Consider the following 12,760-nt stretch of genomic DNA (forward strand, 5'->3'; position numbering starts at 1 on the left):
AAGTAACATTCCTCCAGGTGAATTTCAAACGCTAACCCACTGACATGTCTTAAAACTAAAACTACATTCAAAGTCCTCAAAGCAGAATCAAGTATTGGTGTTAGTTCCACTGCTAAAATTTACTGAAAAGAAAGAATATACATTGTATATAGAAGCTTTATTCATAAAAGCCTAAAACTTAACCCAGATGTTCATCAATAGAAGAATTCATAAACAAATCATAGTATATTTACACAATGAACTAATACTCAGAGAACCAAACTAAAATAGAAATTTACTGGTAAATGAATGGATCTTAAAAACCGAATTTTGAGCAAAAGCAACAAAACACAAAAGAATATATGCTGCATGATTTCATTTAGACAAAATCCAAGAATATGGAAGACTCATCTATACTGATAGAAATTACATAGTGATTTCTTATTATGCATGGGAGGTGGGGGGATTTACTAAAAAGGGGCATGAGGGAACTTTCTGGAATGATGGAAAAGCTTTATATCTTGGGTGGTGGTTACATGGATATATAAAATTGTCAAAACTTATCAAACTGTACAATCTTGATCTGTGCACTTTATTTTATGTAAATTATACCTCAACACAAACCATATAAAGTACATCACTTTAGACAAAAGAAAAGAAGTCAAGCATAAAGCAAAATGGATGTGAATTATAATGCATGTCCTTGGATAGCCAAAAAAACACATCTCTCTTTCCACTGAAACAATTTCAGTCTTACCTCTCCCTGTCCCTATTTTGTGACAGTACACATCATCCAACTCATCACCTCCACTAGTACTGAAACCTCTCCCATTTATTTTACCATTTTCCTGATGGCATAAGAAGCTCCTAATCATCAAAAGACAGTCTCAGATTTCAACTCAATAAACCCATATTATGTATAATAAAACCTTAAAATTAGCAGAAAGCAAATAATGCAGATGAGAAGCCAACATTTTTAGTTATAACCAATAGAGCTGTGATGTCTATTCCACCCCACTCCCCCAAACACACACACACAAAACACACTCAAACATACATACACACACAGTCTCTACTTTTGGCTTCTTGACGAACCAATGAATTTGGGCTATAAGGTTTAAATGAAGCAGGACCATATGTATATTATTTGTTATTTCTAGCGTACATTGGCTCTTATAAAATCCTTACCTAAAAACTTATTTTCTCCCAGTTAAAACGTTAGCCTCAAATAGATATTTCACTGCTTTGTGCAGCCAACTGCTTCTGAGTTTAAGATAAGGCCATTAAATCTTATGGGAATTTTCTCATTTTTATGTGAAGTGACTCTCTTAGTAATAATGATGTGAGAAATACAAAACTGTATAAAAGAGAGCTCAGCTAAGCCTATGGTACTAGCAGAGACATAAAAGACAAGGAAACAAAATCTAATTTCAGAATAGATACCTTCTGTGGTTTAAATGTGTTTCTTAAAATTCATGTATAGAAAATTAATTCCCAATGCAACATAATTGGGAGAGGAAATTTTTTGAAAGGTGTTCGGGCTATATAGTATCCACCCTCATGAAGGGATTGATGCTGCTCTCAAAAGGGCTATTTGGTGTGGGTTCTCTATCTTCTGCCCCTTTTTAATGAACAGCCTTCCTCCCCAGTAAAGGAAGCAGTGTTCAAGGCATCATCTTGAAAGCAGAGACTGGGCCCATACCAGCACCAGATACTGGTACCTTGGTCTTGGACCTCTCAGTCTCCAGAACTGTGAGAAAATAAATTTCTGTTCTTCATAAAGTATGCAGTCTTAGATATTTTGTTATAGCAGCACAAAATGTACTGAGATCGTTTCCATTCAGTACATTTCTTTTAATAATGTGAGGAGTTCAGTGCAATCAATTTACTGCCACATAATTGTCTAGTCTGTGAATTATGGAAACACTCTGGAGATCAATGATTCATTTTAGCCAATTAAAAACTAGTCTCTTGGCCATGGTAAAAGCCATGTCTTTTTGATAAAGAGGAATCCAACCTGTTGAAAACATGTGTATAACCTCCATCCCTAATGCTGGAACCACTTTCCTTAGGAACCTATTTAAAAACAATGAGTTACTTAGAGACAGAGGCTGATCAATATTTATAGAATAGGTCATCATATTCACAATATGAAGTGCTCTCCTACATCAAAGTGCTTTCCTACACACTATTACAAATAATATGTATTACATACAAATTATATATAATACATACAAATAATATGTATTACATATTATTACATACAAACTTACTACAAATAAGTATTCAAATAAAATACAACTATTCTCTTGACCTGAGCCCATTTTAAGAATTTTATCATATACATTTCTCTAAACTGAATTATCTTCAATATTTCTTTCTTACCCCTTCAATATCACTACATATCCCATTGGATCATTAGCCTTTTGCCCAGGAATTGGTATAGATCCTGATCTCAGTTTTCTCTTTTCCAGGTAAGTTCTTCATGTGAAGAGAAAGATAAATAATATTAAAATATGTTGTAATATACAGTATGATAGAGATCTCAACATTATGCTATGGTTTCAGGAGGAGAGAATATTTTAAGCAGGTGATTCTGATCATGCTGATTGGAGATGGCACTGTCAAGGGAATAGGTAAGATTTCCTAAGAAAACAATGGAGGAACAATGAAGGAAGAGTATAATCTAAGAACATGTCACTCTGTGTGACAGATTATGAAATCTAAGTGGAGAATCTTTTATGCAATAGTCATATTTCCATATTGAGGAACTTGTGTTTATTTTCTCTCCAGCAGGTAGTCATCAGATGAGTTTGACTAGGGAAGATTCCATTAGATTGATATTTCAGAAAGATTCTGATAGCACCATGCAGAATGCATTAAAAATGATGATACAAAGGAGTGGAGATCAGTATAGAAGAAAAGAGAAGGAATTAAGACACTAGAAGTAGAAACGGAAGTGAGACTTAGATGGGAAAAATTACTGTAGATGTAGAATCAATAGAATGTGGCAAACAATTAGACTAAGATCTGATAAAAATAATAGGGACAATTCTAAAAAGCTTTCCCTTATTCACCATCACCTCTGGGAAACCCAGTGAACCAGAAGTGTAGCAGAGGAGTAGCTACCATTCTGAAGGCCAGTAAGTTTATAAAAATATATTTAGGACTCCTATGTCCCAGAAGAAAAGAACCTAATCTAATGCAGGGACAGTCCTAATGAGTAATTCTAGGAAAAGTCAGCGCCTCCTATGAGGTTAATCTTTTGTCTGTGTCTTTTGTACTAATGTAATATCTGCTTCCTTTCCCCAGAATAGCTAACTACCACCACCAGCACCACCACCACCACCACCACCACCACCACCACAGCCTTGTTCCCTGTCTGATTCCTGTTGTCACTGTTTTCTCACTGGTTGTTTCCTGCATCCTTTCCTTTCAGCATTTTTGTTTTTGTTTGTTTATTTCTTGCTCTTATAGGTTTATCTAATAATTTTTTTCCATTTTTAGCATCCTAAATCTTTGAAGACATCTCTAAATATTCTCAAGTAAAGATGGCTGGGTTCTCCATATTAACTATTAATACTAAGCTGCCCAGGATTGAACTGAATTCTACACGGCCTTCTGTGGATTTGATCCCTACCATAACTCTTTCCCTGAGTGGGTCCCTTTGCCCCGATGGTGCTCCACAATCCTGCTGGGTTTCCTGCCATTTCCATTTCTCTAACTTAACTTTGTGCTGCCCCTTTAACATCTAACCTGTTTTCTCTGTAGTCAGAACACAGTGTCCTAAAGTATTACTGCCATTCCCTAATGCTAATGCTGATGCCAACAGCTATCCTAATGAAACAGGAGAAAGGTTATGGGAAGGGTGAAAGGTGTTGCTGAGTTTATTAAGTTACAGGTCACCTGATCTTAAGATTTCAGAAATTGGCAATGTGGTTATATGCACTTTGTTCTTATATATTTGCTTTCTCTTACTGTGTAAAAAAATTTGCTCTGGAGAAACATTACCTTAAGCACCAGTGTGGACGGATTATTGTAAAGCCAAACCATGTATTTTATTATACAAGATTCAAGGTGGTTTTTATGACATTGCTTTTGAAATATTGATTAGCTCCTATTTAATTAGTTTATGCATTTTTCTGAAAGTTAAAATTGACTTGTATTAATGTGGGTTTTCAATTTCAAAAATATATCATCTAATGTTAAAAACACAGATAGTAATTTTCACTATCTAGGTCTTAGTTTCTAGAATGAGAAATTGGATGCTGTAAATTTTAAAGACTTTGTTTTAGAACACTATAAATATGTGAAGATAATTTATTCAAGTATATATATTTAAAGACACACTGCATTACTTCCCTGGCCCTACCCCACCTCCATGTCTCCCTTTTCAAATAAAAAAAATCAATTAAAAAAATAATGAAAATTGTACTTTGGTTTAGGAGTATCTGTATGTGATATATTTTTTAATTTAAAATGTTTTTCTTATTGGTACATGCATTATAACATTTACTGATTAAGTTAATATTCATGAATAATTCAAAAGAGTAAGTTCTACCTTTATCAAGTTAAAAATCCATTGTAATTTCCTCTGCCTCTACTTCAATAGTATTTTATTATGATAATTAATATCCTTTATAAAGAGGTGGCTCTGTTCCATCCCACAAATCAGATCATTGTCCTTTTTCAGTCTACAGAACCAATTTAGAGGAAATGAGATATGTCTTGTGTAAGACTTTCAAAAAAAAAGTAAGAATAATATCCTATCACGTTCAATTATTTCAAGAATGTTTACCTCCTGCTGTGTAAAACCTAATAACAATTTAGTTTTGCTTGGGGCGATATGTGGAGTCCTTATTTGTTGAAGCTTCATTTAAAATCTAGCCTATAGTATAAATGCATATCATGGATACTGTGGTTCGTTAACTCAAGGCCATATCATGCTCAAAAAGAAACACTGCTTTTCAATTAACCTATAGATTTTAGATAGCTATCCAAACTCATTTGCCACTCAGGGTAATTACATACTTTTAGCATCTTTATTATTATTTTTGGTTTAGTGGAAGTTTATTTCTTAATAACCTTTACCATTTTCTCAAACTGCGGCAGATATAAGCCATTTTGCTTTAACAATTCCTCCCAAATTCATTCTCCCACATATGTTTGTTGAAACCTTTAGTGATATCTAAATTAGGCTTGGCAGAAATAGAGACTTGCCATTTTTGCATGGCACATCCTATGGGGCACTGGTTTGAAGAAGGCAAATTGAAAATGAAAAGAGATTTGATGTTACAGGAAGGAGGCAAAAAAAATGTTTGAAAACACCATGATAGAAAAATATAATAACCTATGTTTATTTGTAATGTCTGAAGAATGCCATGGTTTGCTTAATTGAAAATTGTAGGCAATTCAAGGATACATATGCCATACATGGATTACTGAATTTCAAAATGCAATGTGATAAAGTACATTCAGCCCTAAAAGTTGAGTTTATCAAAATTTAAACTCTGGTGATTCAGACAGTCCTTCATTGTTTGTGTATTCTTGGCATGCCAAAACATGCTCTCTCCCTCTCTAGAAATAAAAGAATGAATTTTTGTTTTTATGCATCCCCAAGGGATTAAATGTATCTTGCAACATAAAGAAAGGGTTGGCTAATGGGAAACAATTGCATGTTTTAAAGAATATTTGTTCTTTATTCCTGCTGCCAATCTGAAGATTCTGTATGTGGCAGCTCAAGAGCAATCCAAGACACAGGCCAGAGACAATAGAGAGAGCCCATGTACAAATCTATCAGTCCACAAATCATTCTTCTCCACTCTTTCTACCCAATGGAGATCCACTGAAGGCTAGCTTTCAGTAGATGCAAGCTCAGTGGTCATTCACTTTAAGTTCATGGTTTAATGCACTAGAAAGAAGTGAGGAATCAGAGTCATGGAGATGGAACAAGAAGAGAAAAGGAGAGCAAAATATTAAACTTACATCTTTATTTATCCATTCAAACATAATAAAGCACTACTATATTACAAGAATTACACCACAAAATTCTTATGAAACAGAACACTGAGGAACTCAAATATAAAAGAGAAGAAAGGCATTTAAGTAAATAATCATAATGATATGTTTCATTAGTGCTCAGGGATAAACATGCAGAAAATACAAATGGAAGAAATAGTGAAGGAGGATAGATTAGACTTTACAAGAAGGAAGTTGTCAAGAATGTCCATGTCTAAGAGGTGAAATTTGATGTGTCTTAAAAAAATGATTGAAGAGTAACCAAAGGGGATTATGTATGCAAAAGGCAGGAGTGAATATGTATAGCCAGTATAACAAGTGAGAGAGTCCACAGAGATGTAGTTATCTGCTGGATCCCAGGCACACTTGTTTTTATGTCTTCTATACCTCCTTTAGGACACAGTGAATTCTACTATCAAGATTAAAATGTCCAATTTACAGTTTTTAATCTCTTCACGGTTATCACTATTTGTGAAATCGGGAACCTCTGTAAATTCACTTAAACAACTTTGTAATTTTGTAACTTCTCCATGGAAATATGTATAAGATTTTGAAAATATTTAACTGTGGAGTTTTCATTGTTCAGTAAGTCAGACCTTCCTGGAAGTTCTAGTACTAAGACTAGGAAAGAAAGTTGATTGCCCCAAGAGCTAAGTAGTATCAACTACCTAGAACAAAAAAGTAAATGAATAGTTGTAATTTGCAGACTACTGTTCTGAAAAACAGTGATGGTTAAGTTTTTTATATTTTTAATGTATATTTTTATATATTTTAATATTATATATAATTTTATATATTTATATATTTTATATATTATGTATAAATATATATTTGTATATATTTATTTATACATATATATTTGCATATTTTTTATATATTTTTATGTATTTCAAAACCTCTCTCTCTATATATATATATATATGCATATAGTTAAAAGGAAGCCTGGCTAACATAAGCTAAAGTGTTGATGTAAACCTTGGGTAGAGAGAATTTAGACTGTGTATGACAGGAAATGTAAGAGGGAAGCTTTTCCTAAACCCAGAGGACTGAGGAAAAAAGAACATAGGCTAGAATTAGATACAGTTGCCTGATTTATTCTTTTCACTTATGAATTTATTCATTTAACAATATTTATTTAGTGCTTACTAGCCATCAGTTATCATGCAGACTTTTACTGGTACAACATTGAATGGAAAGCCTCTTTAGTCTTAGGAAAAGTTCCTGGGGGAAGAAGGTGCTAAGGAAAAGTTCAAATATGCTTACGAGAATCTTGGAGGAATGGGTTCTTACTTACTTCCCAGGTTATAAGCTGAAAAATTGCAAGTATATTTAGAGAAGAACTGCATGTAACTTCACAAAGTAGAATATTAGAAATGGTTGAGGTAAGATCTGAGCAAAGAGAAGATCAAGATGTCATCTAAGTTAGAAAAAATTTACAAAATATTTATATTTGTCAAAAACAGAGAGGAAATATAGGAAGCTCTTATCTCAGTTCACACTGAATAGAAATGCTAAACAAACTTTTTTTGGTTTAGTTTTATTTTGAATTTTTTAACTTAGTTAAATTTTAAAGCAAGAAAGTTTTTATTCTGTTTTGCTTTTTAATATGACAGTAGAAAAAAGAGGAAGAAGTAGCCATAAAGATAAATGAGAAGTAAAGCAAATAGCACATGGAGCATCATAATGAAATGTGCCTAAGGGGCCGCGGTGTTAAAACCCATGCAAGAACTGAAATTGAGGCCACAGGTCTAAGCAATATGTGAATCTGGAACTAATCTCTCAACCTAAGGCTAGGAACCATCTGTAAAATGAAGAATAAAAAAAAAAAAATCCTCCCACTAGCCCAATTAGAACAGAAGTAAGCACTGGACATAGGTAAAGATAATCACCTGTGAAATTTTGAACCTCATGCCTGTAAGTGCAAGGTTCAGAAATAAGGCAAGAAATTACCATGAAAATTTACCCGAAACTAGTTAAGTCAAATGCGAAGAAGTCACATAAGGAATCTCTGTAACTCGGGGTACATCCAATTAATCTGGAAAACAACCCATTCCAATAAGGTCACTGTTCAACATTATAAAGCATGAAAAGAAAACAAATGTTAGAAAAGTGTGCCAGTAAAAACAATAAGAGAATTATAATCATACAACTTATGAAATTGATCTGAAAGAAAGGCAAATATGTTAAAAAGTTCAAATAAATGAAGTAAGCAATATAGGCAATAAAAAACAAGATTTAGAAACATCTACATGTGCAAACTGTCAAAAACTTACAGAAATGAAAAATGTGTTATTGAAATAAATACATCAATAGAAAAATTGAACAATTTCTAAGATAAAACTAACGACAGAATTATTGTATTGGAATATAGTTAATAAGGAGATCACATACAATTTAGCACAAAGAAGAAATGGTTAACAGATAAAGAAGCAAGACTAAACCTCTCCAAATTGGATTTAATATGAGTTCCAGAAGAAAAGGATATAGAGAATTGGAAAGAGGTGCTGTTTGTAAAGTGATTCCTAAGAGCTTATAAAACATAAGTAAAACTTGAATCATCCTATTTAACTAACAAATCAAATCCTAAGAAAAATAAAGGCTCAACTCCCTCCCAGAAAGTTAGACTTTTTGTCAGCAAACATACATATCAGGAAACAATTAATATAACTTTCATTAATCATAGACAAAGTGGGTATTTTGTTTTTTACTCACTAACAGCAATTCATATTTTGCAGATAAAATTAGTAATAAAATGCAAAAGTAAACATATTTTTAAACACTTGAATATTGTGTGCAAATTTTGTCCCTGCATTTTGACTCTGTCTACTGATCTGCCTTTAAGATGAAAATGTTCTATGGAGTTGTTGGGGTGATAAATAGACAACATTTACCTCACAGCCAGCCTTTCCAGGTGAATTCCAAGAAAATAAAGGAAGAAATGAAGGAAAGAGGAAAATATTATGTGCTTTATATTGTTCAAATAAAATCATATTCAAAGATAATCAAGAAACTCTAAGCTTCCCTTAATCATAAGACATGACAGGGATTTTTCATGAGTAGGGTATGACTTGTATAAAGACATCATGCAGTCAAAAGCATGCTGAATTAGGGAAACAAGGAATGGTTGCACATGGCTCTAACAACAGGTGACAGGGAGGTGAGCTATATCAGCTGAAGCGTAAAACTAAAAGGCTCTACATCCCAAGAGGCATTTAAGCGGCGTAAGAGAGTAATGAAAATGTGCCGAGAGAAAAATAACTTGGCTAGATTTTTATTTTTGAAAAATCCTCCTGATAAGCAATGAGAATATTGTAAAGAGAAGACGCTGAAATCACAGGAGCCAGTTAGGATCTTTTCATGTTCAGGAAAAAAAATATATGAGTATTTTAAATAAGGAGTAAGTACATGACTGGTCACAAAAGCTATCTTTTTAATGGTGGTAATCTTGATAAGACCTAATGATTCCTTAAAAGGGGTGAGATAAGGGAAAAAAAGGCTGATTACTATTTTCAAAGTTTTAGACTCCATGGAGGATTTAACTAAATGCAGCATATATGGGATGATCATACATACTGATTTCCCCAGGACTCTCCCTCTATATGCATTCAGACTCAGTAATTATTAATAGAAGCACTTTGAATTCACAAAAGTGCCCTAGATTGAAAAATAAATTATATGGTCATCTACATAGGTGGAAGAAGTGGCTATCAGCAGGTAACTTGAAAAGCTACTGCAGTTTTGAGATGGTGAGTTCGTGATATCTTTCACTTTTAGATGCCTGGGTTTTGGAGATATGTCTAGGCAGAAGATTTTGAAATTTTGGAGTTTAGAGTTAGGAAATATAGTCAACATGCAGAGACAAGGTAAATCAATTGGTAGAGATGAGATTATTCAAGAAGAAATGTTACTAAAACAAAAGAAGACACAGAAGGCTTTATTTCCATTAACATTAATTTGGACTCATGCAACGTTCCGAACAAATGGTGCCCATTTGTCTTGTTTTATTTTTGTTTTGTTTCTCAGAAGACATAGGAAAATATTCACTGATATTATGTGACCCTTCCCCTACCCTCATCCACTCTTGCCAAGAGTTTCAGTAACCCTCAACTATTGAACTGGAAAGAGTTTCAGCACATGGTCCAATAAGGCTTAATGTGGGCTGACACATTCTTCAAAATAATATTTGGTCTGGAGGAAACTTGTGAAACAGTAACTAATTCAACTGGGAAGGAGATGAGGTACACTTCAATTCACTCTTCTAGAATCACTTCCTTTATCAATTGTAACAGAAATGTTGGCTTAGATGTGGAAAAGTGTTCTTCATATTTTGAATAGCTTACAATACTTAATACTGCAATGAACAATAAAATTAAACATTTATCAATATCATTTTGTTCTATATTTTGCTTTCAACTCTACAATTCATTTCAGTATTCCTTTCAGTTTGTTGTTCACATATGATTGTATTCTTATCACAGCTGGAAAACAATTTTTTTTAAAAAAGGAACATCTCTGAGTGTGTTGCTTCACCATTATGTTGATGAACTGTGGATGGTGTGGAATGGCAAAGAAAAACAGCTGTACAACTTCTTTGAGTTTCTGATGTATAATTTGTCATGTTCTAGGCCAAGAATTCAGAGAATCATAATACCATGCACAAGGTCACTAAAAGTTTTTAACATGATTTTTCTAAACAAAAGGAGCATGCCAGGAATTAAGATAACGACCCAGCCAGGAAATAAGATAATGACCCAGGCTTCATACCTGAACTCAAAAAGTTGTCTTCACACAGTTGAGACAAATTATTCTGAGCCATCAAAAAAGTAAGATGGCAGGTGACATCTAAGGCTAATTATAATTACTTATCATGATGTAAGTAGAGATGTGTGAGAGGTTGGGGCTGGAGTACTTATGTTGAAGACTAGGAAGAATAAAGAAATACACAAACTAAACATTTTAAATGAAAGATTTTGTGTGGGGTCCTCATTTTAAAGGCTCCCGTGCCATATAAAACTATGATCAAATAAATTTGTATGCCTTTTCTCCTATAAAGAACATATATTTTTACATGTGCAGTTAAGTCAGCTCTCAGAGGGAAGGTCTATCAAGAAAGAGATTACCTTGCACTCAATTTTTGGACAACTATCACCCTGTTCACAGTGGTTCCTTATTTTATAAATATGGAATTAGTATTTTAACTTTTAATGAAGATTATATAATTATCATTTATAGAAATCTAGAAAAGTCATTAACTGTAGGTCTTAATTTCCACATCTGTAAAGTAAATATGCCGGACATTTTTCATGATGATGGTGAGATGGAGTCCCCAGCATCTATGGGAAGTTGGATGAGAGTTGGCATGACAAATTAATTTTATTATGGCAAACATCTCTTGAATTTTTTATAGAGACAACATTCATTGAGACTTAAGCATAGATTTAAAATGAGAAGAATGCAAAATCAACTACACAATTATTGTAAAATTCCAAAACTGATTGCTATGATTGCCCTATATCCTCTATCACAGTACATATCTCTTTGACCTACTTCCAGCATTCCTGAGATAATTATTTATGAAACATATGCATGGAATATAAACATTTGAATCAACCACATAAAATCATTCTAGGCAACCAAAGTCATTTTGCATAAAAATAATTTATGTGTGTTTAACCACTGTAGGTGAAATCATGGATGCTGTGCCCATGATCCTTGTAAACAAATAGAAAATACTTGTTTTCACATAGTCCTATCTAAACTCAGACTTCCCCACTTGAACAAGTAATGCAGGCTGGCTGTGTTTATCCTATCACTGTATATAATTTTTTGTATAATTGTCAATTTACATATTGTCATTACTTGTTTACTTTTTAGTCTGACCCACTAAGTGGTAAGCTTCTCAGAACCATATTATTATTTTCCATTATTTATTTAAGGCAGCCATGAAATTACTCCATCCAAGCACATGCCAAAAGAATTTTTTAGAAGTGTTTTTTATTTGTTGCGCAAATTTTGCTTGTAAGTTAGAAAGTGTTTTAAATAATTACTCTAACAATATATTTTAAAAATATCCTCTTCGTGAGAGTTATTCTGTTAAAAAAAATGCCACAAATAAAACAGTTGAAATTGGTTCCTTTAGTCTTCTTGAACATAAAAAGGAGGTAAGTTCAATCAGATATAAAATGACATTATTTTCTTTTGTGAAAGCTCTATAGAGATGTAGTACTTGTTCCAAGTGCCATGTGTCATATTGGGAAAAAAATTTGTTAACAAATATGCTGCTCCTTAAGGAAAACACCTAAAATAACATTGCTTTACACTGGCGTAAAGGTAATCCCTCTAATTTTCTTTAGGAACTGATTTTCTATAAATTTAGTAGGAAAAAAAAGTTAGGATGATGTTATTGACAGAGTAAGACATCACATGTCTTCATGTAAAGCAAATGGAGATAAATGGGGTTCAGGCCAGAAGAGTGGTGAATATTAGCAAGTAAAAAAAGCAAAAACTTTACTTTTTTCACTTTGTAATAAGCCAAGTATTTTAACAACTTTTTATAATTTTTAGTGATATGACTTTGATAAGAACTGTGGCAAATATTAGCCATTAAAGTATTATGCTGATTTTTTCTACATTTATGTTTGTCAATCAAGCACTGTCTTTTCAATTACGATAAGATTAAGAAGGTTAGAAGTCATAATATATTAAAAGTCTTTCCTGAATTTTAGTTCAATTATCCTTCATTATGAGGGTAGCTTCTGAAATA

Source organism: Gorilla gorilla, chromosome 6 (assembly GCF_029281585.2).
Source record: "Gorilla gorilla gorilla isolate KB3781 chromosome 6, NHGRI_mGorGor1-v2.1_pri, whole genome shotgun sequence".
Taxonomy (NCBI): Eukaryota; Metazoa; Chordata; class Mammalia; order Primates; family Hominidae; genus Gorilla; species Gorilla gorilla.